The sequence below is a fragment of the Hyaena hyaena genome, unplaced genomic scaffold (genome assembly GCF_003009895.1).
Source record: "Hyaena hyaena isolate Hyena2069 unplaced genomic scaffold, ASM300989v1 scaffold_994, whole genome shotgun sequence".
In the NCBI taxonomy this organism is placed as follows: Eukaryota; Metazoa; Chordata; class Mammalia; order Carnivora; family Hyaenidae; genus Hyaena; species Hyaena hyaena.
Window position 1 is genome coordinate 34,623 of NW_024081627.1, and position 21,303 is coordinate 55,925.

Sequence of the window (21,303 nt, forward strand, 5' to 3'; positions counted from 1 at the left end):
GCTGACTGAGCCACCCAGGAATCCCTAAACTCATGCTTTTTAATAAATAGATACACATGGAGTTAAGAGATGTGTGTGTGTGTGTGTGTGTGTGTGTGTGTGTGTGTGTGTGTGGTTTTTCCAAGCTATGTCACTTGGAGGCCCTACAAGTGATGGCACTCTGGTAACAATGAACACACACTGTGCCCATATCTTGGCTTCCAAATATTATTATCCTTACCATGAAATAAAGGCTCACCAAAAAAAATGATGATTCCAGGGCTAATGCAGGGAAAGTACAAGCAGGGCCTGGAGTATCTCATTGGTACAAAAACTAAAAAAAAATACTCAATAAAACATGAAGACCTATCAAAATATAACAGAAGATAGAGGGATTCTCCACTTATCAAATCTGGGATGATTTGAATATCTAAATAAATAAAGAATGCTATGTGTATAATACATTAATAAAATTTAAAAATCCAAGAGTCTTCCATCTAAAAACATATCAATAGGAGAGCAAAGAAAGTTTTCCTTATAGTAAAATCCAACTAATAAATATAGGGAGACTGATGGAGTTAGAAAATTATCCCTGGATGCTAAAACTGGTAGGCAAAAGTTTGATGATAGCTGTATATTTATAGATTTTTATACTATTTCACTGAAGTTACTTATTAATTACAAAGGGGACATTTTTTAAGTAGAGAAACTTAGAAAACACCATTGTATCCAAGCCATCAAAGCTAACACAGCCAATTTGGGAACAAACTGACATTATGTGCTTCCTAATAAGATTCACTGAGGAGAATACACTATCACTTCAGTAGTATTCTTGCCAAAAATGCATATCCTGAATCTAATCATGAAGAAACATCAGACAAATCAAAACTGAGGAACATTCTACAAAGCAGATGGCTTAAAGTCTTCAAAAATATCAAGGTCAAAAAGCACAAAAAAAGGCTGAAGAACTGTTCCAATTAGACACTAAAGAGATGTGACAACTGAATATAATTCAGGGTCCTGGATTTGGTCCTGGACTGGGAACAATCAGTTACTATTCAGGACATTATTGGGACAATTGATAAAAAGAATGAGATGACATTATTGTATTAATATCAAATTTCCTGGTTTTTATACCTCTAATCTGGTTATATATGAGGATGCCCTTATTTCCTTTTACATGTACACTGACATATTTAATGACATATTTAAGTATAAAGGGACATGATGTCTTGATCTTGCTCTCAAAAAATTTTTTTCCAGGAAAAAAGAGAGAGAGAGAGAGAGAGAGCACAAGAGAGCAAGCAAATGAGAAATGAGTAAAAGGTACATGAGAACACCTTAAAGTATTTTTGAAACTTTTCTGTATGTGTGAAATTACATCAAAATATACTTCCATTTGAACCAACATAAACAGGGACTGGATCCACCTTCTGTCTTGAAACAATTTTTTAAATGTGCAAAACATATAAAACAACGTTTTTCAAAACGTAGACTATCAGGCATTGGAAAACAATGAAGCATGAGAAAAGGGAGGCAAATGAGGGAAGAATTACAACTGTCCCACCTTACTGCCTGGAGTTAGCTTCCAAAATTCAGAGCAAGGGAGGGAGAACAAAGCCCAATCCCAGTGAGTTGAAGAGATACAGATGGGATACCGGGAAGGCCAATGTGACCAGAGTTTCACTGACAATGTACTGAAGAGGAAAAGTCTTCACTAAAAGAGGGAGAGCTGCCTTAAGTATGCAGCTGAGTACTCTCAGAGTATGCATGTAAAAAATTACTCAAAGCTGTGGAAAGAATCATCCAAAAGAAACAGAGTTGAAAACATCTCAGAGTTTACACATGGTCAGAAGTAATTCACGTTCCCACTGCCAGAGTAGAAAAACTGCATAATTCACAAGGGTACTGTTGTAGTAGCGGTAGAGAGTCATGCCTAGATAAAAACTAATATGATGCCACCTAAGAAAGCTTATAAGTGTGCTTAAAAGAAATCAAATGGTTTTCAAGTAACTTAACTGTGTCTTAAAACACTACTCAGGAATATTTATAAAAATATAAAATCCTCCTACAGTCCAACAAGGTAATAATACAAAATGGCTGTCATCTAACCAAAAATTATAAGACATTAAAAAAGCTTAAAAAATAAAGCCCATAATAAAGAGAAAAATAAAATCAATGGAAAAAGATATATAAATGCCATGAATGACAGAATTAGTAGACAACAACATTAACAGTTATTATAACTATATTTCAATTGTTCAAATATGTAGAATAAAGGTTACAACTGTTAGAGATAAGGAAAGCATTAAAAAGACGAAATATATGTTTCTAGAGATAAAACTACAATGTGTGAGGTGACAAGTACACTGGTAGGTATTTTTTTTTTTAATGTTTTATTTATTTCTAGGAGAGAGAGAGAGAGAGAGAGACAGCGTGAGCAGGGGAGGGTCAGAGAGAGAGAGGGAGTCACAGACTGAAACAGGCTCCAGGCTCAGAGCTGGCAGTCAGCACAGAGCCAGACGCGGGGCACGAACCCACGAACCGCGAGATCATGACCTAAGTGAAAGTCGGATGCTTAACCAACTAAGCCACCCAGGCGCCCCTACACTGGTAGGTATTAAAAGTCATTTAGATTCAGTAGAAGAAAAGATTAGTAAACTTGAAGACACAGTGATAGAATCTAACCAAAGGTAAACACAGAGCAAAAGAAGAAAAAGAAACTGCATCAGTGACCTTCAACTATCCAATTTACGTATTACAGAAGTCCCTAAAGAAGAGACACAGGGTAGAGAAAAAAAAAAAAAAACCTGAAAAAGTAACAGACAAATGTTAGCTGAAAGAAGTTATTACATGCAAATCACTACTGCAGAAACTTAATGATAGCCCTTCAATCAGAAAATAAATATCAGAAGTACCTGGGTGGCTCAGTTGGTTAAGCATCTGACTCTTGATTTAGGCTCGGGTTATCATCTCATGGTTTGCAAGACTGAGCCTCTGACAGCCCAGAGCCTTCTTGGGATTCTCTCTCTCCATCTTTCTCTGCCCCTCCCCAGATTGCACAATCTCTCAATCTCTCTCTCTCTCACTCAAAATAAATAAACATTTAAGAAAAAAACAAAGAAAAAAAGAAAATACCAGAGGGAAATCAGCAATTACACAAAAGAAAGATTTCTAGAAATGGTAAATACATGAATAGAAAAATATTTCTTAATTTAAAAAAAATCTCCTTAACTGATGGATGTGGGGAGGAGGAGGGATGGTCATGGAGGAGGGCACTTGTGGGGATGAGCACTGAATGTTATATGGAAACTAATTTGACAATAAACTATTTGTAAAAAAAAAAAAAAAAAAAAAATAAAATGTATCACTTTTTGATTCTGAAAAAAAAATAAAAAATAAAATTTGAAAAAAAAATAAATAAAAATCTCCTTAAAAGATAATGGATTATTTAATAGGCAAAAATAAGAGCAGTACGTTGAGTTTATAACATATGTAGAACCAAATGTATGCAAATAGTATCAAAAGTATGGGGGAGGGAAAATGGAAGTATAATATTGTAAGGCTCTTATACTATATGAGATAGGAAACAATATTACTTGAAAATACTTTAAAATGCATACTATAGGGGTGCCTGTGTGGCTCATTCAGTTAAGTGTCCGACTTTGGCTCAGGTCATGATCTCGTGGTCCATGGGCTTGAGCCCCTCAACAGATTCTGTGCTGACAGCTCAGAGCCTGAAGCCTATTTCAGATTCTGTGTCTCCCTCTCTCTCTGCCCCTCCCTAGCTCGTGCTCTGTCTCTGTCTCAAAAATAAATAAACGTTAAAAACAATTTTTTAATAAATAAAATAAAATACATACTATAAATCCTAAAGCAATGACTACAAAAGAAAAGAGTTACAGCTAGTAAACCAAACCAAAGAAAACAAAATAAGTAGCTAACATGGAATCGTAAACATTATTATACTGGGGTACCTGGGTGGCTCAGTTGGTTCAGTGTCCAACCTTGGCTCAGGTCATGATCTCATGCTTTGTGAGTTTGAGCCCCCCACCTGGGCTCCCTGCTGTCAGCACAGAGCCTGCTTTGGATCCTCTGTCTCCCTCTCCCACTTCCCCTCCCCCACTTGTGTTCTTTCATTCTCAAAAATAAACATTAGAAAAATAAATATTACTGAATTAACCTAAAAGAAATGAGTAAAAGAAGAAAAGGGGAGCAAGAAACAGATGGAACCTACAGCAATAACCCCAATTATATCAGATTTCATTAAATGTAAAAATCACTAGACATATGAATAAGCAGGAAAATGTGACTAATCTAGAGACAAAGCAATCAATAGAAACAGATGCTGGAAACTGTATAAAAAGACCTTAAAACAGATGCTAACATTATGCTCAATGATATTAAGGAAAACATGGAGTATGTGAACCAATGAGGAAATCTCAGCATAGAAATAAAAACCAAAATAAAAACCAAATAGAAAATCTAGATCACATACTGGAATGGTAAAACGTCTGAAATAATTGACTGGGCATGTGGCTTCTGCTACTTAATCCACAAAATCAAAATCAAGGTCATTTAAAAAATAGTAAAATAAAACTCAAAAGGTTCCAAGCCCTCAGAAGGGACCCAGAGTTGCTTGCGTTCTCACTGAAGTGGTAGCAGGAAGAGGCAGCTATGTCAAAACAGTAAGAAGAAAGTAGCCGAATTCATATTTTTAAAGCTCAAGTGGGGGTTGGCATGGCAAGTAATGATTTCTGGAAGCCTCACAATCCAAGGGAGTCTGTACTCACTCTCAGCCTTTCCAGTATAATTTTGAGAAAGACCGGAGTCAGAGCATGGCCAAGTCACCCTCTGAGGTGCAAGTGAGAAGGGCCTGCTGAAGTCTCAGGATGGAGAAGAAGAGAAACTCCATGGTAACTCCAACTGATTTTTGACAAAGATGCCAAGATAATTCAATAAGAGAGAAGAAAAGTCTTTTCAACAAACATGAATGGGCCAGCAGGGTAATATCTAAGAAACATTAACATTTCAATCCCTGCCTCACACTACACACAAAAATGCAATTCAACAAGAATTATATACACATACGTGTGTGTGTGTGTGTGTGTGTGTGTGTGCAAAAGCTAAAAAAAGTCCTAAAAGTAAAGACAGAAGAATATCTTCACAAACTTGTGGTTGCCAAATATTTCTTACAGAGAGCAAAATAAAGCACTAGTACTGTTGAAAAATCATGTATAAGAACTATTAAGAAAATAAAAGAAAATAAGAAAGGCATGTCACAATCTAGTTGAAAATATCTGCTATACATAGATCTGACAGAGAATTTGTATCCAGAATATATAAAGAATTCCTGTAGACTAATAGTACAAAGATAAACAACCTCATTACAAAGTAGACTGCAGACTTGGACATGTCACATATAAACAAAAAGGTATGAGGCCACAATATAACACATAAATAGCATAGAAGCATGTAAATAGGGGTTCAAAATCATTATTTATCAGAGAATTTCAAGTTAAAAAGACAACAAAATACCATTTACTATTTCAAGCCAATAGGAAGAGCTAAAATTAAAAAGATAGACTATACCAACTGTTGCTGAGAATGTGAAGCACTGGAATTCTCATGCATTGTTGCTGGCTATACAAAATAGTCAATAACTTCAGGAAAAGTGTTTGCCAGTCCCTTATAAATTTATTTTTCATCTATTTATTTTAAGAGAGTGAGTGTGAGCATGGGAAAGGTGGGGGTGAAGGGGGGACGAGAGAGAAAGAGAGAATACCAAGTAAGTTCTGCACTCAGTACAGAGCCTGATGTGGGGATTCATCTCACAAATTTCGAGATCATGACTTGAGCAGAAACCAAGAGTCAGATGCTTAACCAACTGAGCCACCCAGGTGCTCCATTTTCTTACAAATTTCTTTTTTTATTTCTTTTAAAATTTTTAATTTTTTTTTTTTAAATTTACTTCTGAGAGAGAGAGAGAGGGACAAGCATGAATAGGGGAGGGTCAGAGAGAGAGGGAGAAACAGAATCTGAAACAGGCTCCAAGCTCTGAGCTGTTAGTGCAGAGCTCAACGCGGGGCTCTAACCCACGAACTGTGAGATCATGACCTGAGTTGAAGTTGGACACTTAACTGACTGAGTCACCCAGGAACCCCTCTTACAAATTTAAATATGTACATACTCACATCTAATAATTCCATTATTATATATGTAATCAAAATAAATGAAAATGTATGCTGACTAAAAGACTTGTACAAGAATGTTTATAGCAGCTCTATTCACGATAACCAAAAATTAGAAAAATCTCAATGTCTCTATGCAAGAGAATAAATACGTGTATTTTAATTTATCCATATAATGGAATATTACTCATTATGAAAAACATAAACTACTGAAACACACAACAACATAGATAAGTAGTAAAACATTGTCTTGTGTAAACCCAGAAAGAAAACAGTGACCCTCATGTGTGATTCCATTTACAGAATCCTCAAGAACAGACAAAACTAGGATACAGTGATAGGATCAGGTTACTGGTTATAAGGCGGCCATGGGAACTGACTAGAGTCAGCATGAGAGAATTCTGTCAGTGATGAAAGTGATGTGATATATATTTATCAAAATTCAGTATAATGAATGCTTAAAATTTCAAAATATCACATTATGCAAATTCTGCCTCACCAAATAGAATAAAGCTATGCTAGAAAATTTTTACAGAGCAAATAATTCTTTAAAATTAACATTTCTTTGAAACAAGTTTTCATCCTAATATTTGTATATCAGCAAATCATCTAAAGTTCGTCATATATTTTGAATGAGATAATGAAGTCAGTCTTGGAAAAGGCAAAAACAAAAGCCCTCTTGTACTGAAACCATACTGTGCTGATAACCCCTCCATCTGAAGGCGCTCCCCCATCAGCTCGTGTAGACCGCGCCTGCTTCCATTACGCTTCTGCTCCTGAATCTACCTCTTACTTGCAGAGGCAGATGTTGGCTATGCAGGCTAAGGGGCCTTGTGACTGTGCCTGTATAATTCATCAACTGCTACTCCTCCTCCACAAGAGAGTAGTTTTGTTTTGTTTTGCTTTAAGTCTTTCATGATTCTAGATGAGGAATAAATATTTTCTGGACTGCCTGGAAAAACTTTCATTACTGCAATGCCTGATCGTCTGTGGCTATTCCTGCCTCACATAATAAATGTCCTCAGCTATAGATTGAAGTTAAAAGCTGTTATGTGTGATAAAATGTAGCCTTATTTCACTTTATTGATGTATAACTAGGGCTCTGCTTTTTAACTCTTTCATGCCAATATACATGGGGTTATGCTTGTCCTAATGGATATCACTTCTCTTGCAGAAGACACAGCAAGTGGAACAGTTTGGAGAATAAAAGGCACTCCGTTTATTTGCTTCTCTCTGACCTCACACCACAAACACTAAACCCTAATTTCAAATCAAATTGGTACTATTCATTCTATATTAAGTTTTTAAGTTCCCCTCAAGTGCTTAATAAATAAACTATTAAGACATTTCCATTGGACGACGTTGTTTTCACCCTATGATCTGCCTGCATTTAAAATCAGGCAATCACAAAGGCAAGTAGAGTTATAGCTCTTTTGAATACAACATTCATCACTATGTGCCTACAAGTTCTGTATGTCACTACAGAAGGAACCCACACAGCTCCCTCGTCCCACCTTGGAGAGGTGGTCACACAATTGGTGAAGAGAAAGCAGGTATGAGAGCCTGAATCTGAGACCTATGTGGGTGGCTCTTTGGAATGATATATATTCTAAAAACAATTCTACCATTAAGAAAAGATATAAACAAGAACAAGACTTACTGAATAAAAACTAGGAAGACAGAAAGAGATTTAAGAAAATCTAGTTAGGGTTTATGAACAGGAAGATGAAAGAGGAAGAGGAATGGATCCAGACACTCTTCCACGGGTCCAAGAAGAAAACAGAAATATGCTGATGTCAGTACATAAGGCAGGAAAGGTCTCAAAGGAAAAAAAAAAAAAAAGCAACGTTACTAATGGACTTTCAAAAGGAGCTAAAAATACTGGGGGTTACTGACTTCTGGCAAAAGAAAGTAACATGCAGATTAAATGTTCTTCCTCCATCCAGGGAGGGTGGGATGAGGGAACAGCACAATTTTTTCTTTTTGAACACATGAGAGGAAATATCATTTACTACCATACTATCTGCACAGTAGTAAATCCCAATGAGTAAATGTTCACTTGAAAAAGATAGGAAGCTTTGGGCTACGTCACATTAATTTTATGAATCCAAAATAGAAACTTCTTGGGAAATTTTAGAAAATCTAATAATATCCCCATCTATTTCTTGATTCCACAATTCAAGGTCAGAAGAAAACTTTTAAGACCATGCCATCACCATTGCTCACAGTTCTGACCATATAATATTAGTCACCATATACAGTGACAAGTCAGGCTCTCTACAACATGGGGAAATGAGGCTTTTTCCCAAACCTGGATATAGTATCATTTCAGAATGCTTGATATCCTTCATCTTGGCAACTAAAGGGGGAAAAAGCATATGCTGGATAAATAAGGGGCTAAGAGGGGGTGAACATTTCACTAGAGAATTCATACACTTCCTTAGTCATCAAGTCTTTAGAATCTATCCCCTACACAGGGTGAGCATCTTCTCCTGAACACTGTCTATATTGATTATTTTCTTTAACCAAAGAAAGCAGTTTTAAGTCTCCATCTCTATGTGACATCACGTATGGGCAAAACCAATCCTGCTACTCATCCCCCATGAACAAGACAAGCAACACTGAGAGTAGATTCACACATAAACACCACTGTAATGGTCTTTCCGCTTTTTTTCTTTAAAACTTTTAACATTTATTTATTTGAGAGAGAGAGAGAGAGAGGTTGAGAGAGGGGGGGGGGGGGGATGGGCAGAGAGAAAGGGAGAAACAAAATCGGAAGCAGGCTCCAGACTCTGAGCTGTCAGCACAGAGCCAATGGAGGGCTTGAAACCACGAACTGTGAGATTATTACCTGAGAGCCTAAATCAAGAGTCAGATTCTTAACCTTAACTGACTGAGCCACCCAGATATCCATTAACTTTACCCAAATACCCTCCACACTCCCAAATCCACTCACATTCCAAAAATGCAAACCTGTGTATGTCACTCTTCTGTTTAAAACCTTCAGAGCCTCTTAATATCTTCAAGATAAATTTAAACTTCACATCATGCCACAGAGGGATTCTCATGATCTGCCTTTTTGCCCACTTTCCTGGCCTCATCTGTTTGTCCCCAAAGTCACCTGGGTCTCTCTTTTCATAATGAGTTTGGTGTTCCCTACACACGCCATGCTGTCATATACCTTAATAATTTTCCTGAAGGACCTCTCTTGCTAGACTAACCCCACCTCCAATCCCCCCCCGCTACCCAGCCAGGCCAATGTCTCCTTTGCTTTAACACCCTGCTCATGCATCTCTTCTCCTTCAGAGCATTTCCTTCCTAATGCTCTCTCCTCAATAATATGCCACCTCCCACCCCTTTTCTTCCATCTCTCTGCTTTCTACCATGAAGGTTAGGTTTATGTAGGTTTGCATTTCTCCTCTACTTTCACAGCACTTCATGCATACCCTTGTTCAGCACTCACACCACGCTGGCATCTTTTATTTTCTCTCTTCTTTCTCTACTAGACCTCTTTGAAGGAAGGTCTACACTAGTTTAAGTTTTTACCAATAGTGCCTAACAGTGTAGCTCATCTATAGAAGATATTTAATACGTGCAGGTTAAATGAAAAAAAAAATGACTGAAGGGAGAAAGGAAAAAAGGAAGTCAAAAGAGAAGTGCTATGTACTGAATACTTATATGTCCCCCAAATTCATATGCTGAACCCTGAGCAAGAAGATGATGATATCTGGGGATGGTACTTTGGGAATGAGGGTTACAGGAGATGATGAGGGTGGGGCCTTCCTGCTGGGATGAGTGTTCTGATGAGAAGAGACACCACAGGGCCTGCTCACCCTCTTCATGTGCGCTGAGGAAAGGCCATGTGAGCACACAGCACGCAGGCAGCCGTCTACAAGCCATGAAGTGAACCATCGCCAAGGACTGAATCAGCCTGTACTCTGATCTTGAACTTCCAGCCTCCAGAGTGGTGAGAAGATGAATGTGTATTGTTTCAGCCACCCAATCTATGGTATTTTGATATGGAAGGCTGAGCTGACTCAGAGAGGAAGGAAAGAATAAACAAACAAATGAATGAATAAGTAAAGATATGGACAAGTGAGTCAACTAGCGGATATGCCCCTTGTATACTTTGTAACCGGTGGCTCAGGGCTGTGATGACCAGCCACATGAAGAAATTCGGTCTGTGGTTCTGGTCTCTGCAGGGGTAATTGGCTCTCCTGGGGAGTCACATTATTGACCTTGTACTCATTAGTGCCCCTGAGATGTAATCAGAAGTAACACACAGACAAAAAAAGAGCCATTAAGCCGATGATTGTGTGGGGCAAAGGCCACAAAGATCCCTTTACTTGAAAATGGCAACCTCTCCTTTAGGAGACATACATGGGGGTATTAAGGACATATATGGACTCTGCAATATTCATGAAATCCTAAATTATGAAAAATATTCATAACAAGGAAAACTCCTCAAAACTGATTTAAGCAAATAAAAGGAAATACCTCACTATATAGTGGCATCTCTGCTTCCTTGCTTCCTACCCTGCTTCTCTCCCCACAAAAAGTCTACTCATTCTACCATTACTGAAGTTATTTTTCTAAAACCAGCCTTCTTAAAAATTTCGGTGGTTCTTCATTGCCTTCACAATTCAAACCAAACTTTCTGGTACCCGTGCTTTCATAAACCAGCACTTAGCATGCTAGCCACAAAGGAATAATAGCAAGCCCTCTCTCACCTCTTCTTGTTTGTATATGCTTTTCTTTCTACTTGTCACACCCCTCAACCCCCAACCACCTTTCCGCCCACTCATCCCCCAGCTCTTCGCTAATGTATCATTTTGCCCAGGAAGCCCTGTCTGATTCCCCAAAGCTAGGTACTTACCACACACCATCTATTTCCCACTAGAAAACTGTAATCACATGTAATTTATTTGCTCATTTCCCCTATAGACAAGAAGCTCCTGTAGGGCAGAAACTCTGGTATTCTCTACGCCAGCCACACGACTGGCAAATAGCAGGTGCTCCTTGAATCATTTTTGTTAAATGAGTAAATTGAGGGGGATGCTCTAGAACTTGTGAGTAGTCCTAAGTCCAACGACAACTCTGCATTTTTATGTTATTTTATGGTTGACTGCGTGCCTTTACAATTCAATATCTCACTGAAGTTTTAAACAACCCCATAAAGCAGGGCAAGCGCTAATCAAACACTGTTGATTATTCACTCTAGAGCCATGTCATCTCTGTTCCATGTTGGGAAGGCCTCAGTTTTCTTCTGAAGTCCACTCCTCTCCCACAGAGCGAGAACCAATCCTGACTGGTGGGAGGTGACTGTGGTGGTTGTGTTGGCCTGTTTCCCCAGAAACAGGGTGTTAGGCAAGGCTTAGGTGTGATCGTGTCAGTGGGAGGTGTGATGCCAGGGCATAAAGAGTGAAGGAGGAGGGAAGGTATGCAGGGAAGAATGGGAAGTAACTAAAAGTTGATGCCTTTCCGGGTTGGCCACCATTTCACAAGGAGACACGGAGTTACTGATGCACTCCAGGTGTCTCCAGACAAGCTACATCAAAAACCCTTGCTTGCAGAACATGCCTTCACAGGCAGAACAGAGAAGCATTCATCTACCTTCTCCCAGTCTATATCGCCCACCGGGAAGAGCTTGCCCCATAAGGAGTAACTGCTGGTGTAGGGCTTCACCCAAGTGCAGGCATGGTGGGAGAAGCCAGAGACTTAGCAAAATGGCATGGGCTGGCATGGACTGACTGGCCAGGCTGATGCCATAGCTGTGAACACCCAAGGGCCCAGAAGGCAAGAGAACAGCAGGACAAACACACAACAAGGCAGCTACAGTGGTACTTGCAGGGATTAGTTTCAAGGCTCGAATGCAGAAAGTCTGCTGCTAGAGGGCAAGTGGCATGGTAAAAGTTTTTAGAGCCATTTTCTTTTTTAGGTTTTTAAATTTAAATCCAAGTTAGTTAATAGTTGGTGTAATAATGATTTCAGAAATAGAATTCATTGATTCATCACTTACATATAATACACAGTACTCAACCCAGCAAGTGTCCTTCTTAATGCTCCTTGCCCATTTAGCCCATCCTCCCCACCCACCTCCGCTCCAGCAACCCTCACTTTGTTCTCTGTATTTAAGAGTCTCTTATGGTTTGTCTCCCTATTTTTATATTATTTTTGCTTCCCTTCCTTTATATTCATCTGTTTTGTATCTTAAACTCCACATATTAGGAACGTCAAATGATATTTGTCTTTCTCTGACTTATTTTGCTTAGAACAATACTCTCTAGTTCCATCCATGTTGTTGCAAATGGCAAGATTTCATTCTTTTTGATCACCAAGTAATATTCCATCGTGTGTGTGTGTGTATATATACATATATATATATATGTATATATACACACATACATATATACATACCACATCTTCTTTATTCATCTATCAGCTGATGGACATTTGGGCTCTTTCCATACTTTGGCTATTGTCCATAGTGCTGCCACAAAAATCGGGGTGCATGCACCCCTTTGAAACAGCACAAAGATACTAGGAATATATACTGTATACTATATTACATTGACTGGATAACTCAGGGTGCATTTGACAATAAACAGCTTGTCACAACCTAATTGGCAGTGCTGTATCTTTTGCGGTGGTGTATAAAGTAATAGTGCAACTCACAGCCAGTGACATCTTGGAATCTGTGGACCCCGTCAGTCACCCGTCTATGCTTCTGTGCTACTAGGAGCTGCCGCAGGCCTCTTACAACCACGACAGGAGATCATCTGACAGTCCAAGGACGCAGACCAGAAAGATGGAAAGAACCAGAGTCTTTCCAGTAAGGTCTTCCCCCCGTTTGACAGATTAAGAAATTGAGAATAGAGAGCTGTTGTGACTTTCCCAGGATCACGCGGGTAGTTCAACAATGGAGCTGACACTTTAACTCACGTCCTTGGTGTTCTTTCCCATACAAGTACAGCACAATTTTCAGTGCCCTTCTCAGCTGGCCCGCTTACTGTCCTAACTGCTAAAACCTCCCCTTCCCACATGTCTTTCCTAGTGTCTAGTTGTTCTGAAACTTGGGGTTTCCTGAAAACAGCCTCAACAGGCTTCTCCAGCTTCAAACATTTTAGAAAACTCTCCTAACATTTTAGAAAAGCAGGGACGGGACAGAGGGGGAAATGTAGTGAAAAATGTTAGATTTCTCATGGAGAAAGTACAGAGATCTGCTGGAGTTTTACCTCCAGCCTCTTTTAAAAAACAAAAACTGTATATATTTAAGGTACATTTCTTCAGTATACGGACAGCAACACCATCTTTCCTTCAAAACACCTCAGTGCCACTGTCAAATCCAGAGGAGGCTGCATGCGGACATGATACTGAAGCAATGAAACGACCAGTACATGAGGCACCCACCCATCAGAAGAGGCTCAGCATGGCCATATCAGCCAGAGTATGCCCTCTCAACACCGTCCCCCTACCTGGCTGCATGTCCCCAGTCAGCTCCAAAGCTCCCATTCACAGCCACCCAGTGACTTTTTCCCAAGTAACTTTAAGAAGTTTACACGGGCTGGCTTTAGCCCATATTATTTGCACCTGCAAGCATTTCAGCCCAGGTAAATTACTAAATGTCAGTGGAAGTTTGAAAAATCAGAAAACAATGTCTATAATAATTCAGGGCCTGATTACTCTGAGATGGGAAAAATGATTTATCCCTAATTTTGCCAATATGGCCAAGTATGAGAATAAAAACCCTAATAGTCCAGAGAAACCTACTGATGAAGCAATGTAATGACTTAGTAGATTACTGCCTAAGAGAAAGGATTTTTTTAAGCCCCCTAGGGCATATGAGCACACAACAGAAACAAGGCAGCTGGTTTCTGCATGTGGGTGCCTCCAGCATTTGTCAATCTGCAGGTGGCTATGAATAATGTGGGTTTCATTTCCCATCTTCACCAGAAGATCTGTATGGCTTGAGATTCCCAAAGTCATCCTATAGCAGCAAATGCGATAAGGCAATATCCCCAAGACGCCAATCACCTCCATCACAAGTTAACACACATGGTCTTTTTTCTCTTTGTGCCTAGCATCGTGTGACCCTCCTCTGGTGCCTCCCTCTGATGGGCAGAGGGAAACCACATGTATTTAGGGATCCCCTTCCAGTAAGAAGCTCAGGATGGAAATGAAGCCAACGGCTTGTTGTCTGAAAACGCCAAGAAAGTGATGTAAAGAACCTAGACACCTCAACAGTGTTCTCTTTTCCTGTTGTCCTCTCCCAACTGGAGACCCAGAATAGCATGTGGCAGAGCCACTCCCACCACCCTGCCTTTCTCCCAGTTCTCCAATGGCACAGAATGAAGTAAGTACCCGTACATGTGTGCCAGGCGTGCTACAAGCTGCCTGCTACAAAGTTCATGAAATCGGGTCTTCTTAGGAGAGAAATTGCAGGTGTTCAGCTCACTATGTTCTAAGCAGAACCGAGGGGGAAAGAGTGAGAATATGATAGTGATTGTAAGTGCACTTTGGGTCTTTTGCTGTGTGGGTGCTGCCAAGTGAAGAAATATGTTAGTCTTGCTTTTTCTACTAGCCTCTTCATGAAGTAATCACTTAAATGGGTTCTCAGAGTTCAGGGGAATCAGAAGACTAGCATTAATAAGAGAAATATCCTGAATTTTCTTCCAAGGCACTCCAACGGCTTTGCAGACGTTATTACATTTACCAGACTTCCCAGGTCCCAAGGCTTCCACCCCAAAAAGATGTCAGCCTTGTGAGGGAGGAAATCTTTCCTTACAAACAGGAACAAAGCAAAGCAGAGGATTTGACACCTACTGGGTGTGGCTCCTGCCACTTCTGGAGCCCAGGATTCTCAAACACTAGTCCATTTGTTGAGTATTTCAGGAGTTTAGAGTTCTTCTTTTAGGAATATGAAAGGGAGACGGCAGTGCTGACCCCCGAACTCCCTCTCTAAAAGGGAAACATTTAGAGGTCAACCGACATGCCACTCTCCTCTTTCCCCATGCCTGTTCCCCACAGCTCTGCACATATATACCCTTGGGGAGCTCAGAGCTATTTTGGGCTTCAACCTCATCTGCCTTTCACATTAGGCTCTGCGTTAATTATGACGCTTCAGTGAAAACGAGCCTTCTGACAGTCTCAGGCTTGGAGAATGGAAGGAGGAATAAAGGCAACTCCAATTATAGGCTGTTAGCCCTAATTAATGCCCACCTCCTGTGCTTGGCATTCTAGACACAATCACCCCACTACTGGGGAGAAGAACTCAATTCACTCTGTGGCACAGGGACCAACAATATTAAGCCAGTCACTTGCTGGTCCCCATGGAACATGATCTTTCAGGCAAAGAAGCAATTTAAATGCAATAACCAGGAGGAACGCATAATCCTGTGTTTCTCCTTTTAAACTCTCTTTTGACATTCTTGTGGCACATCTTTTAGGGGACAGAGAGTACAGCTTTTTAGAAACCAAAACTCCTTTTCCTTCTTTGGTTCTAGACCTCAAGCCAATCAAACAACCAAATACATACACAGAAACACACAATCTATCTATCTATCTATCTATCTATCTATCTATACACACCCACACACACGTATATCAGTTAAATTAAGTACTCTAATAGGCTCTGCAAGAAATATGAACCTACCAAATCAGGTTCCTCCTCTCAGAAATATGTCATAAGCACAAACCTCACAGTAAATCAGAGTGTTTTCTGGGCAAGTAATACTTCCCTGCTGCTTTCTGAAGGACTTCCGCAATTAATTCTGCAGGGAGTAAATTCGAATGAAGAACGAGGCTGCCGTACAGCCCCTGACCAGGGCCCTATTTAAAGCATTAAACTGCTCAAGTTTGCAGTGACTTCTGCTCTCTGCCTGTCCTCGCACTTTCTGTCCTCTCTGCGGCTTCCCTTCCTCTCGAAGCAGTTCCACAGATGGTCACTGAGGAGCTGAGCAGATACCAAGGGAGCCATAGTCTAGGTTCCTTCATTCTGTTCATTCTGCTCTCTTGGCAGACGCCATTCCTCCACCCCATACTTGCTCTTCACTCAATTCACCTGCCAGCAGTTATTCTGTCTGTTCACATGCTTATTCAATTATTGTATGTCCTGCTTGAAAGTAAGTCCCAAGAGGGTATAGCCTTGTCTAGTTTGCATCTGTATCCTTGGGACTTAGCATGGACCTTAATATAATGCAAAACTTATATTTCATAAATGAGCGAGTAGAGAGTCACATGTCTAACTAATGTGTAAGAGTTTCAGAGCTGGGAGAAAAGTTAACATATCTTAACATATAACCGATTAATATCTGTCGAGGGGTATCCGGGCAGCTGAGCTAGTTGAGCATCCAGCTCTTGATTTCCACTTAGGCCATGATCTCATATTTGTGAGGTCAAGCTCCCATCAGGCTCCATGCTGAGCATGGAGGCCGTTTAAGTTCGTTCTCTCCCTCCATGCCTCCCTCCTTCCCTCTCTCTCTCTCTCTCCCCCTCTCCCTGTACCCCTCTGCTGCTCACACCTCTATATATAAAAATTTTTCAAAGGAGTGGGGTCACTTGGGTGGCTCAGTTGATTAAGTGTCCAACTTCGGCTTGGGTCATGATCTCACAGTTCATGGGTTCAAGCCCAGCATCGGGCTCTGTGCTGACAGCTTGGAGTCTGGATCCTGTTTCAGATTCTGTATCTCCCTCTCTCTCTCTGCCTCTTCCCCGCTTGCGCGCTGTCTCTCTCTCAAAAATAAACATTAAAAATTTTTTTAATTAAAAAATTGTTGATAGAGAAGACACGTATTGCTAAAAACAGTGGCTACAAAGATAAATAAGACATTGTCTTTAATTTCAAAGAGATCATAACTTCATAGGGGCCAAAGACCTGCCCACACACATACACCATTCCATTTTCAGATCTCTTATAATAATGCATATCAAGACACTGTAACAGGTACTGTAAGATATAAAACAGACTAAATCTTAAGTTATATATTATTTAAGTAGAGAGACTTACGTATATATGAAAAGATAACTAATAATATTGAATGCCAGCTGCTATCAGCCATGTGAATCATAGCCTCCAGGACCACAGAAGGGAATGGTTATCACCCCCTTTACTTATTTTTATTTTTTTAATGTTTATTTTGTTTTTGAGAAACAGACAGAGTGTGAGTTTGGGAGGGGCAGAGAGAGAGAGAAACATAGAATCTGAGCTGTCAGCACAGAGCCTGACACAGTGCTTAAACTCACATGACCTGAGCTGAAGTGGGAAGCTTTAATCGACTGAGCCACCCAGACGCCCCTATCATCATCCCCTTTAAATGGATCAAAAACTCCCTTCTTCCTCCCCCACCATTAAGGGGCAGCCCTGGCCTACAGCCAGGAAGAAGATGCTCCTGATGACAGCTGTGCAAGGAGGGATCACTGTGCAGGGACTCTCAAGAGTAAGGAAATCATTCATCCCACTCACCTATTCAAAGAAGGCTGTTTTTCACCTTTATGTTCTTTAGAGCACTTAACACACTACCAGTTTGCAATAAATTACAATTAGTAATAACAGCATTGTTATTCTGGGTTTTATTATTAGAGGCATTAATTTTTAATGTTTGCTGTACTCAGATATGTGTGGAAGATTTAATGTATTTAGTTACAATAACTTCCATCTTCCAAGCTCTAGTAACAGTCTAGTGGGATAGAAGCAAACTATACCATGCTCTGAAGAGAATGAGGCAGTGAGAAAGAGCAGGGAAGTGAGAGGGAGAGCTTTGAGCTGAGAAAGAATGTATGCTCTGTAGGATCTGAAACCCATCAGGTCTCCACCTGCAGGTCAGGGGGATGCTCGGTAGGCTAAAAGGTCTCTCTCTGGCCCAGCGTGACAGGGCAGACCTAAGAACTCCAAGGTAAGAAGGCCCAAAAAGACTCACTTTGCATTTAGAATTGAACATTCATAAAGGGAACTGAGAAAGAACCTCTCTGTATGAGGGGGTGCAAGGGCTCGGCTCATTCCTTCCCACTCTTCCAGGCTACAGGCCTTCCTGAGACTGAAAACTGGTGATTCCCAACAGTTCCAACTCAGGCTGACAGACCACCCTCCCCTGCTTCCTTCCACGGCCAGACTAGGCTGGATACAGAGATACAAGATGGCGGCAGCAGTGAGCAGCTCATGTCTCTGACTCCTGCTGTGGTCCTGGATTTCAGTTTAAATGGCACCTTCTCGGCCCTGCCCTAAAGACACTGGTCCCAAACTCTTGATGACGGTAATTTACCCTGTGCAGAAGCTGCCACTGAATTTTCATAAATGAGACGGATGTAACAAACTCAGCTTTCAGACTTGGTGCTTGGCCAAAATCTGTTCTTCATTTGATTGTGGCCATTGAAAGGCTAAATAAGCAAAACCCTGCTTCAACGTAATTTTCAGGACCACTGAAAGTATGTGTGATCATTGAGTGTGTGATCACCTAGTTCACCAGCTTTTCTACTCATGATTATCCCTTCAGTTAAAGAAAACAAACAAACAAAAAAAGCCATGTCATTTGAATTTATTGTTAATATCTGAATATTTACTTTCAAATATAGGAAGGCCTTGCACATGGACTTTGAAATGAACATCTCCTTATGTGCTTTATGTGCTAAAATTCTACCAGTCAGTTATGGTTTAAATATACATTTATTACTACAAGGGTAAAATGCTTCAAAAATTAATGGTGACTGTGAAAGCTGTTAATTTTAAGAACAAACCTAATTATTTAGAACTTTCAAATTGCTAAATAAATGGGAAAATGAGAAAATTAATGGGAAGTTAATATGAGCATGTTATCTAGACAATTTTAGGAAAAACACTACATCCTTTGGCAACTACAAATGTTTATCACAATATAAATAACCATTCAAGGCAGAGTAATAGAGATTAGCTACAATCCTATTTCTAATCTTTGCTGATTTTTTTACAAATCTGACATTTATAACATTAAACAAAATAATCTTGATGACATGTATCAGCTATTTAGCTACTTACCTTTAAAGCCACCCTTCCTACTGGTCCACCCACCTAAGCTGAGCATGAGTGTAGTTTATACAGCCTGGTGGTGGCTTCATTTAACATTAGGTCAAACTGTGTATTCCACACATCTCCTGGGCTCCTCTCCCTGACCTCCCCTCTCAGTAAGAACAGGTAACGACTTCCCAAGAAAGTCTACATAAAGAGCCTGAAATGATCAATCAGTAAGTGACCTCTCCAGTAGTTTCTTTAAATTACAAGGACCATCGTCTGCCTCCATCAGGCTCTGCACACCCAGCCTGTGGTTACGCCTTTCCAGCACAGGTGGTTCCACCCCGTGACCTGGGAAACAGCATGGACAGTGCCTTCTCCCTCAGGCTTCTGCCCAGAGGTTCCAGGCCCTCCGTCCTTGCTCCTGCCAAGCTCAGGAGTTCAGGGCTCCCCCCACTGGTGTCTCCTCTTCCCTCAGACACACGGCCCGCCAACACAACAGGCAGATGCACTCTTGTGCCTGAGGGGAACACCCGCAAGCCTGTATTTGTCCAGGGTATGACATATTTTACATTTTTACTGACCTCTAGGGTTGAAAAGCTTTGAACTTGGAGGGTTCAAAGGGTCTTCACTTCACTGAGTCAGAAAGAGCTCATTCTTCTACATCCTGAGTCCACACAGGACCAGGAAGCAAAGCAGGCATTGACTCCAGCTCCCTCAGACAGGGGGCTGCAGTGCTCCACAGACACACTTAGGTGACCCAACCCAGTCGTGCCTCCTATCACGGCTACTTCCTTAGGCATGTTACAAGTTGCTGTGGCAAAGCACTGCCTGTGCAACCTAGCGCAGTAAACATGCCAGCGTAATTAATGTCTTAACAACTTATTACAATCCTCAGATAATTAATCACAAAAGCTAAACATGCTGTCTCACCCTCCTAATGTGCTAATGCTCTAATTATTATGCCTCAATTAAGAGGAAGTCAATGCTCCTTGCTTAGAAGTGCAGGCTAAATCAGGGCTCATGTGTGGCTCCAGCAAACAGTAGCATGTGCAGGGGGGAAGAGGACAGACCTCTTCAATGAAGCTTTAGAAGTAGCTTCAGGCAAGAAATGGACAGCCCCCTTTTCCTGAATTTCATCCTTGGACGAATGCTGAATTCTGTGAATCTACCAGGGCTTAGGGATGCCTCCCAGAGCCAGGGGTGGGGGTGGGGTGGGGGACTTTTCCAAGTGAAGGTGGGCATATGTGCTGGCACATATGTGTGTATTACCTGTGACTGTAGAGAGCGTTCATTCCCTTTAAGAGATTCATGTGTGAGCGCAGCCTGCGTGGCTGGCTACCTCCTGGGAAACCCAGGACTCAGCGTGCTGGTCACTGGGGGAAAAGGTGCTCAAGGAGTGAAGTGTCTCCCTCTCAATGAGGTCTTTCACTTGCCTCCAAATTCTCTTGAATAGTGGTTTTCCTTTTTTAAAATATATTTTAAGCCTACCTGAAATAGATTCTACACTGTTACTTAGAACATACACATACACATCCATAAATACACAATACTAAAACAAAGTTTCCCAAAATAAAACCATCATTCATGAAGACACTTTGATATTTTATTGTCTGTTTTATTCCAATTTTTGAAAATGCTGGTTGCAACCCACTAAATTGTTCTCATAACCCACTAATACATCTCAAACCAGAGGATAAAAAACACTGGTCTAAAAGTAATACTGAAAAATAAAACCAAAATGGGAGGTATCACCATCCCAGACTTTAGCCTCTACTACAAAGCTGTCATCATCAAGACAGTATGGTATTGGCACAAAAACAGACACATAGACCAATGGAACAGAATTGAGAACTCAGAAGTGGCCTCAAAAGTATACAGCCAACTGATCATTGACAAAGCAGGAAAGAATATCCAATGGAAAAAAGACAGCCTTTTTAACAGTTGGTGTTGGGAGAATTGGACAGCAACATGCAGAAGAATGAAACTAGATCATTTTCTCACACCATACACAAAAATAAACTCAAAATGGATCAAGGACCTGAACGTGAGACAGGAAACTATCAACACCCTAGAGGAGAAAGCAGGAAACAACCTCCTTGACCTCCACCGCAGCAACTTCTTACTTGACACATCCCCAAAAGCAAGGGAATC